Source organism: Myotis yumanensis, unplaced genomic scaffold (genome assembly GCF_028538775.1).
Source record: "Myotis yumanensis isolate MYYU_CA2020_CCGP unplaced genomic scaffold, mMyoYum1.0.hap1 SCAF_19, whole genome shotgun sequence".
Taxonomy (NCBI): Eukaryota; Metazoa; Chordata; class Mammalia; order Chiroptera; family Vespertilionidae; genus Myotis; species Myotis yumanensis.
This window is the reverse complement of record NW_027223770.1, coordinates 242,501-252,579: the sequence shown is the minus strand read 5'-3', so window position 1 is coordinate 252,579 and position 10,079 is coordinate 242,501.

The following is a 10,079-nucleotide window of genomic DNA, read 5'->3' as shown; positions in this document are numbered from 1 at the left end:
TTTAAATATATTTTATTGATTTTTTACAGAGAGGAAGGGAGAGAGATAGAGAGTTAGAAACATCGATGAGAGAGAAACATCGATCAGCTGCCTCCTGCACACTCTCCACTGGGTATGTGCCCAAAACCAAGGTACATGCCCTTGACCGGAATCGAACCTGGGACCCCTGAGTCTGCAGGCTGACACTCTATCCACTGAGCCAAACCAGTCAGGGCTTTGAGGAGCATATTAATCCTCTGATGTTCATATTTAACTAAAATAAAAAAATGAGCCCTGGCCGGTTAACCAGTGGTTACAGCATCTACCTACATACCAAAGGGCCATGAGTTCGATTCCTGGTCAAGGGCATAAACCTCGGTTGCAGGCTCCCCAGCCTCAGTATGGATGCGTGCCATGTGTCTCTCTCATGCTGATGTTTCTCTCTAGCTCCCTCCCTCCCACTCTCTTTAGAAATCAATGGGAAAAATACTTCGGTGAGGATTTTAAAAATAAATAAATGAGAAGAAAAAGGTATGAAACCATCCATTTCCTAGAAGTTGGAAGAGAACGTTTGTTCTATGATCTTGAATTTCCGCCTGACTGAGCAATAAACAAACCTGGCCAAGGAACCACTGCCTCCACTCTCAGTGACTAACCAGCCCCGAGGCGTCCCAGGCACAGGATGAAAACAATGCACAGCTGGGAAGATACCTTTGGCTCTACAAGGAGGTAGTCACTTCATTCACTAAGCAAACTGGTGAGCACCTGCTGGAGCGATCCATGTCTTCAATGGGAGAATAGAAGTTTCCAGGACATTTCCCAAACACCATTGTCTTCATCTCCTAAATTCCTGTGGCAGCTACATATGACAGGGAGGCAATGCCAAACAACAATGCCAATGTAGCCCTGACACAGGGACAGAAAAAAGCGCCTGTTCTGAGGGAGAGGCCGGGCACAGGCTCAGGCTGTGGGTCTGACTCTGAGCCACACGCTGCTCCTTCTGTCAGCACTCGCCTCCGGAAGTTACAGCTCACGCTGCTGAGCTTTCAGGATTCAGTCACACACCTCGACGTGATTTGTATGAAACTTGCTTCTTAGAAAAATAAAGCTTTGAAAGGTGTGGCACAAAACAGGCTCCTAAATACTTGTAAAGGGATGAAGCAAAGCATGAACCTCAGGACCTACAATGCACGGTCCCCCATGAAGGGGACAGTAGTTGTGTCTAGTGTCCTCAGTTTATGTAGTGACATGCATGTGCCCTCACCCCCCTCCCAATGGGGGGGCAGTGCCCCCCTCCGAGAGCCTCTGCGGGTATCACCTGGGAAGGCACCAGCTGCTGAGGACAGGTGTCCTGCTCGCCATCCGCCACCTGGTCTCAGGGTGAGACTGACCTGCTACTGCTGTCTCCCCATACACTTATGCAAAGAATGAATGAATGAGCAAGTGAGTGAATGAATGACTGAGTGAGTGAATGAGTGAATGAATGAGTGTGAATGAATGAGTGAATGAATGAATGAGTGAATGAGTGAGTGGATGAATGAATGACGAGCTGTTGAGGGCCACTGGAAAAACACTCAGTTTAAATATGTCGGCTGAAACTCAGAGCGAAGGCAGAGCCACGCCCTGGGGGCGGACCTGGTCAACAGATGGGGATGCCACTCAGTTTGACCTTCTTGCCCACTGTTAAGGGGATGGATCTCATGATGTCGCCAGGAACTCAAGGCCCACCCAGATGTGATGTAACTTCCTGTTATTCGAGTATTTAATAAATCTGCTTGCGGTGCTGGCTCTCTCTGTGTCTGTCCCTCCGTCAGAGGGCAGATGCCACACCCAGCCCAAGCTTTTATTCTATTTTTGTGTCTGTCTTTTCATTTTTCTCAAATCTCAAAGGCGCCTCTAATTTAATAGAACCGGTTCACTCTCTCTCTCTCCATGCTGGATGCAGAGAAGAGACCCCACTTAGCTCGACATAACAAGCAAATGAGTGACTTCAGTAGAGAGTATAAGACATTGAGTCTCTGGCTGTTACAGGAAAAACTTGCAGATGTGATTCAGGATCTAGGGTTCCTATGATAACCTTTGAGTAGCGGCTTAACAACTTTGGAGAGGTCTAAAGACAATCTTTCCCATGGCAGTAAGTCGTTCGTTCGGCATTCCTGACCGCAGAGCACTGCAGAACATCTGCAGAACATGTGTAATACCCCACGTGAAGATGAGCGCTCACCAGGGAAGCCAGTCCTCGGCAGCTGCTGCTCTCTGCACAGGCTCAGGACAGAGCTCAGGCAGAAGGGGGCATTGGAATGAGTGCCTGTCCCTGCAGGTGGGCCTGGTGCTCAGATCCGTCAGACACATTGTAGTTGTCTCTGGCAACACAAGTACAGAGCTTGTGACTTATCAATGTGCAGAGTGACGTCACTGAAGTCTGCTAATGCCCAAATATAAAGTCCTGCCCTGAGTGCGTCCCAAACACCACTAGTTTAAGTCTATTTCATGGTCGGTAGTGACACACTGAGGAGACCTCTGCAAAGTATTTTTTAAAATATATTTTTCTTGATTTCAGAGAGGAAGGGAGAGAGAGAGAGAAACATTGATGAGAGAAAATAAGTGATCGCTGCCTCCTGCACGCCCCACATTGGGGATCGAGCCCACATCCTGGGCCTGTGTCCCTGACTGGAATCGAACCCGGGACCCTTCAATTGCAGGCCGATGCTCTAGTCACTAAGCAAAACTGGCTAGTGCCTCTGCAGTTTCTAGGCTGCTATGCAAAGGTTCACATAGGAATCCCGCCAAGAACAGTCATTTTTCCTCCGTAGAACCTCACTTACAATCCCAAACAACAGAATGGAAGGAAAGTGATACAGAAATGCCTCCGGAGGTCTGTCTTAGTTTAAACCACGGCACCTCGCGCAGCACCTCTGAGGTGCTCGGAGGCCTGGACACGCTGGGTGACGTCCCTGCTTGGGGACGATGACTCTAGAAGTTGTGCACGGCCTTTCTCTGCTGCTTTGTGCAGTAAAATAATAATGTGCTGTACAACATGGTTCCCACAATGTAATGATAGTGTTTTTCAAAAGTATTATTCACAAGTAGTACATCCAAAATCACTGCATTTTTCCTTTCCTCTAGCTTATGAACAACACATTTAGTTTAAAGAGCATTTTCATACAATTGCCTTCCACCAATTTTGTGAGTAAACTGAAGGTCAGTGACTTAGCCGTGCATGAGGGGAACAGTCCAGAGCTCAACCCAGGGCTGCCATGACCAGCCCCTTCCCACCAGGGTGCTTCTACCCACAATTCGCAGTCTCCCGCTAACTTCGCCACAAGGAAACAAAGAAACCCTTCGGAGGTTTCTCAAAATAGCAACTTGCATCTCAAAATAGCAACTTGAAGAATTTGGTAAAACTAGAAAATCACCCTCCACTTTTCAAAGAGTGAAAAACTTTGAATGTTACCTCTTCTCTAATTGTCCAAACGCCTTCAAGGGGGCCCTAGTCAATTACGAAGCACTACCTGAGATAGACCACTTTTTGACAAGAAATCATGGACGTCTGTGCCTGATTATAATGCCGCTGCGCACCCCACTGCAGGCAATGGCCACTAAATCACATCCTGGGGCCAATCGCTTAGAGCTCAGCCTCAAATTATATAGCAAACTGTTCATCTCACCCTCCTTTTCTAATTAATTTTCTACAAAAAGAGATGTTTAGCCCTAGCCGATTTGGTTCATTGGATAGAGCTTCGGCCTGCAGACTAAAGAGTCCCGGGTTTGATTACTGTCAAGGACACAGGTGGGGGTTGTGGGCTCCATCCCCAGTAGGGGGCGTATAGGAGGCAGCCGATCCATGATTCTCTCTCATCATTGATGTTTCTACCTCTCTCTCCGTCCCCCTTCCTCTCAAAAAGCAAATATATGTCACAGGCCTTCATTTTACTCAGAAAAATCACTGGAAGGCAATTTTGTGTATATGTACACACAGACACAGAGAGAGATGTTCAGAGTCTATTTCCAGCTGTGACCCGTGACAGCGTTATCCCCGCAGCGTTCTATCTGGAGGGAGAGTGGGCGGCTCCTGCAGGAAGTGCAGAGGACTGGCAGCTGCTTTACTCTGTGGCTCCACCAGAGAAAAGACTGCAAGCCCTTGGCACTTTGAGTGAATGGGAACTTCTTACCTCTAGCAGAAGTCACTGCACCCAATACGGCTGCGGCGTCTCAGGACACGGCCTCCTATTAAAAGTCAATACATTTACGCAGAGTTCTATGTCCAGCACCGAGAGTCCCGCAGAGGGAGGAGGGCGGCCAGCTGGACAGGGCACCTGCGGACCAGGGGCCGCCCCCCCCCCGCCCCCCCCCCTCCCCCCCGCGTCAGCTTCTGCAGCCCAGTCAGCTACCCGAGGGGAAACTGCTCCCGGGCTTTTTATGCAGGAACGTCTTCATCGTCCAGCGGCCCAGGTCTTCCCCCTTCACAGGAAGATACAATGACCGCTCCCCCCAAAACACAAGTCATCCTCTCAACTCCACTGCGGTCAGGTTTCTCCAGCCTCCAGCCCCCGCCCCGGGGTCCCTCCTGCCAGTTCTTGACAGTCCCGGAGTCTCGGCCCCTCGGCGTGTGCCCCGGGGAGGAGGACACCCGCTGAAAACGGGGGTCCGCTCCCAGGGCCTGACCCATTCCCTGCACTGTGCCCACGAGTCAGGCTACGGGCCCCACTAACTGCACTGTGTGGAAACGGGGCACCACGCTAAAGTTGGGGGGACATCCCAAGCCCTTTATCACCAGGCAGAGACCCCCGCTTCCCTGCCCTCCCTCGCCCCGCGCCCACAACTCACCCAGCCGCCATCCCCGCCGCGGTGCCTCTAAGCGCCTTTCTCCTTCCCCACGTGCACCGCCCGGGGCGCTCCGACCCGCCCACCGGGGCAGGACACACCCACACCCACCGTGATTGGCCGGTGAGGAGCGCGCAGGCCTCCATTGGCGGAAGTGCCTCCCTGCCTTAGCCACTCCCGGCGCCAACTCGGTCCAGAGAGGCCGGGTGCCCGCCCGCTGCGACCCCCCCTCGCCCCGCGCCCCAACCGGACCAGAGCTGCATGCGGTATGTGCTGGCCTGTGTTCACCTGTCCTGAGTTGTCCGCCAGCCGAAACCCACAACCTCCCGAGACACCGCCACAGTTTCCCGCCCCACACGCTTGTCCGGGCAGAGGCCGGTTTCTCCTCAAGTTTAGGACCTAAACTGCTCTGGGGTCGAGCTGACCGTTCATGGCCTGTATGTCCGGGCTTTGTGGACAGGCCTTGGAAAGACCTCCCACCTGTGCTGGAAACCATGGATGTTGGTGGGGTGTGGAGGTTGTGGGTCACAAAAGAGACGAAAAAAGAGGAGGGCGGGCGGGCGGAGAAGAAATCCATGAGGACGGAGGGACTTGATGCACTGGTCTCCATGGGCCGAATGCGCTCCGATGACGCTTCCCGCTTGCACCCTGGATGTGGTATGTATGTATGTATGTATGTATGTATTCAGATGATATTTTCTTGAGTTGTCCACTTGAATAACCTGAATGTTTTTGTTGTTGTTTTTTGTTTAGTTCCATACAAAGATTCCTATTTATTCATATCTGATTTATTCATTTTTTATTTTACTTTAAAGCCCGTATGGTTTTATGAACCGGTGTCTCCCCAATAATTGAGAGAGAGAGAGAGAGAGAGAGAGAGAGAGAGAGAGAGAAAAGACGAGACGATCTGTGAGTACTGCCTCATGTAGGTTTCAGCTCCTTGGCGGCAAAAGTGTTTTTGTGCCCTAACTGGTTTGGCTCAGTGGATGGAGCGTTGGCCTGCGGACTCGACGGGGGTGGGGCGGGGGTGGGGGTGGGGGGCGCGGGGGGTGTGTGTGTCCCAGGTTCGATTCCGGTCAAGGGCATGTACCTTGGTTTCGGGCACATCCCCAGTAGGAGGTGTGCAGGAGGCAGCTAGCTGCTCGATGTTTCTCTCGTGGATGTTTCTATCCCTCTCCCTTCCTCTCTGTAAAACATCAATAAAATATTTAATAAAATATTTTTTTTATGTCTCCCGGGAAGGGAGAGAGGGAGAGAGGGAGAGAGGGAGAGAGGGAGAGAGGGAGAGAGGGAGGCAGGCGCCGGGACGTCTTGGGCCTGCGGGGGGTGTGTGTGTGTGTGTGTGTGTGTGTGTGTGTGGTGGGTGGGTAGTGGTGGTGTGCGACTCCGAGGAAGTCTTTCACTTTCGAAGGGCCCGCTCGGCCCGCCCCCGTGTTTGTTCCGGCCATCCTCCGAGAAAAAGATTATCCTAGGCGCCCCCCCCCCCCCCCGCCCGCCCCCGCGTTCGGTGGCGCCGTGCCGTCCCGGAGGGGGTTGGGGGTGGGGGCCCGGGACGCGATCGGCCCTCCGGGCGGGCGGCGGGACGCCCTTGCCGGCCCGAGATCCGGATCCGTCCCGCTGAGGTTCGCGCCGCTTGTCGGGAGCCACCTGGCGGCCGCTTTTATATCGTTTCTTCCTTGCGGAGCATCTAGGGAGGGGAAGCGGCTGCAGTGCCCGAGGCCAACTTCCAGGGTGCCGGCGGCGCTGTCGGGATCTTGCCGGCGGCGCCGGTCCGTCGGTACGCGGCCCGTTCTCCGGAGATTGGACCTGCAGCAATGCTGAAGGAGTGAGTGGCTGCCGCCTTTGGGGAGGTGGGCCGCTAGGGCGGGTCGACCAGCACTCTGTTACCCCTCCGCGGGGACCGACCGGGGCCGCCGCCGCGGGCGTAGCCGCAGAGGTTGGCTCGCGCCGCTCCGTCGGTGCCTGTCCGGTTCTCCGGAGATTGGACCTGCGGCGGGGCCATTGAAGGAGTGAGTGCCCGCCGCCGCCGGCGCCGCCGCGACGTGTGGCCCGGCACTCGCTGTCGCCCCTCCGCGGGGACCGACCGGGGCCGCCGCCGCGGGCGTAGCCGGAGAGGGTGGCTTGCGCCGGGACGCCGTCCTGCCCGAGGCGCCCCCCCCCCCACCTCCCGCTTCTATTGATTTCGGCGCGGGCGCGTGCCTGCGCGACGTGCCGGCCGACTGGTGCCGTGTGTCCGCGTCCGCTCCTGCGGGTTCGTCCGTCCGTCCTTCCGTCCGTCCGTCCGTCAGAGGCGCCTTCCGCGAAATTTTTCAAAGTCCCGATTCTGAGGCGGGAGCGTGCGCGCGTTCAGTGGTCGCCCGGGCTGCGCGGGCGGGCGTGTGCCCGAGTGTGCCGCGGTCAACGGGCTCGACTTTGGGGCCGTTATCCGAGTCGCGGAGCTCCGTAGGTGGGGGCCGGCACGGGCGGTGCGTGGAGGACGGCGGAGGGCGAGGCGGGTCGTTACGAGCGCACTCGTGGTCCCGGTCGTCAGATAACGTTTCTTCGTTTTTCCGCGAGCGGGCTTGCGCCGACGCCGTGGCCGGGCCTTCCACCGACACGGTGGTTCTAGGCGCCGGGCGGAATTTTTTCAAAGTCCCGACTCGGAAGCACGTTTGACCGGGCCGTTGCCCAGGCGTGCCAAGTGGTGAGGGAGGCCGTGGACGGCCCGGCCCTCTCCCTCTTGCTGCCGCCTGTCCGTGGCACGCTCTCTTGACTGGCTTTGGGGGGTCGACCAGATAGCCCCGTCCAACCCCCCCCCCCCCCCCCCCCCCCCCCGCCCTTCTTTGGTGGCGATGGGGTCCCGTGGGGTCTCCTGTGGCCGCGACTCGCTTCCGGGAGTCAGGCGTGACCTGTAGACAGAGGCCCCCGTCACCGGGCACCGTCCGTGTTTTGCCTAAAGTTGGCATTTTGTACCACGAGATGACTGTGGACACGCTGTCCTCGGGTGATTGGACGACGGGGGGTGTCCCCGGGAGGTTCTCGGCCGCGACCCGGAGCCTGACTCCCCCCCGTCCCGGCCGCACGAGCGAAAGCCGTACGCCTCGGGCCTGCGCGCGCCGGCTGCTGTACGTCTCGGGCCCCGTCCCCGCGGACCGTGGTCTTCCTCCTCCGCGTGAGAAGAGAGCGAAGGGCTTTACGTGGCGAGGCTGAAGCGCAGGCTCGTGCTCCGGACGGTTGTCCCCGCCACGTTTCCCTTCTTCTCGCCCCGTTTTTTGTTGCCGTCCGATCGATGTGGTGACGTCGCGCTCTCCCGGGCCGGGCCTAAGCCGCGCCAGCCGAGGGACGGACATTCCTTGGCGAATGGGACCGCTCTTCTCGCTCTGCCCGCGGGCCCCTCTCCTCTCCTCCCCGTCCGACGGCGGTGCGTGGAAGGGAAGGGGTGCGGAACCCGGCCCGACCTCGGTGTCACGCCCGTGGTCTCTCTGACGCAGCGGACACTCTCCGCTCGCCTTTCCCGGCTTGCGTTGTCGCGGGCGCCCCTCCTCGCGGCGGGGAGGGGGCGTCCCGTCGTCGCGCCGCACGCGCCTCCCCCGTTGGGCGTGCGGTCGCTGTTTCGCCTTGGCCCTCGGCGGGTGCCCCTGGAGCGCTCCGGGCTGTCCTGCAGGTGCCCGAGGCCGAGCTGGTGGTGTCGTTTCCCGCTCCCCGCGAGCCCCCTGCCGGGCCGCCGCTGTCGGCGGTGCGCTGGAGGGGAGCCCCGGGGGGAGTCTGGCCGGATAAGGGGAAGGCACGCCCGTCCCCCCTCGCGGGAGGGGGGGCCGGGCCCTCGCAACGTGTGCCGCGCGGGCGACCGCGACGGGGCCGAGTCAGCGGGTGCCGGCCGCTGGCTGACCGTGAGAGTTGATTTGTTTTTGCTGCCGCCTGTTCTTCCGTTATTGTAGTTTTTTTTTTCTTTTTTCTGTCTTGCGTCGTGCCGGTGTTCCCGACGCGACACCGCGGGCTCTCTTTTAGTTAACTGCGGACGAGGCCCCCGGTGAGGCAAGAGGACGAAGCCCAGAGGCGGCACGGGCTCGCTCCTCTCGCGCGCTCTCTCTCTCGAACGGCCCCTATCGCGAGCGCCTGTTGTGTCCACCCTGTGCTTGACCCTGACCCGGTCGGGTCCTCCCCCGGGCCCCCCCGTGTTCCCTCGGAAGTGTCTCCACGTGGCTCCGCGGGCCCGATGGGGTGTTTCTGCTGGGGTTGGGGGACGACGCGCCCTCGGTGAGAAAAGCCTTCTCTAGCGATCCGAGAGGGTGCCTTGGGGTACCGGACCCCCCAGCCGCCGCCCCTCCTCTGGAAGCGCGTTCGGATAGCCGCCTCTGTGTTTGAGCGCTCGGGCCCCTCTCGCACCGGCTTTGAGGGGCCGAGCGGCGACGCGGCTTGTGCCTTACTGTGGCCCGCGCCTCCCCCCTCCGAGTCGGGGGAGGGTCCCGCCGGGCCGGGGGCCGGCGTCCGTCGCGGGGAAAACGCCGCGTTACGTGAGCGTGCACGCGCGCGTTGCCGCGTGCGCATTCGGGCGCGCGGGGGATTCTCTCCCGTTGTGTGCCGAAGGGGTTGGGGCGGGGGGGGGCCGCCGCGGAGGCCTTTCCCGTCCCCCGGCGTTCCCGCTCCCGCGCCTCGAGCGGCTCTCCGCACGCACCCGCCACACGGGTTCGCAGCCGACGGGTGTGCTGCGCGGGCACGGTCGGGGCCCGGCTTGTCCTCGGGGGGCGCTCCGCCCGGGATGCGAGTCCCCGTCCGGCTCGGACTGGGCAGATGAACGGATGGGCGGCTGGAGAAGGAGCCGCGGCGGCTCCCCTGTGGTTGCTGAGGGGTCGCGTGTGTGGCCTTGGCCGCGCGGCGGGAGGAGGCTTTTGAGGTTTTGTGCGCTTGGGAGGATCGGCACGGCGTCCCGGGCGACGCGGGGCCGCCCTGTGTGTCTGTGGCGGTGGGATCCCCGCGTTTGTTTACCCGGTGGCCCGTGTCCGGGTCCGGTGCCCTTGCCTCGGTGCCTGCCCTCCGCCGTGCGCGCCCGGTTGAAAGAGAGGGACTCTAGGTCCTCTCGGCCTGCGAGGGTCAAAGGCGGTGGTGGCCGCGGCCGGTGGGCGGCGGGGCCCGGAGCCCCCAGCGAGGTTGGTCGAAGGTTGTTTCTGGCGGAAGCCAGTCGGCGTTTCCCCGGGCCTCCGCGGGACCGACAATTGGGCCTTGGAGGGGGCCCCCCGTCGGTGAGACCCTGCGTTTGTCCCGGTGCGGCGAACCGACTCGTTTCCCGGCCTCGTCCT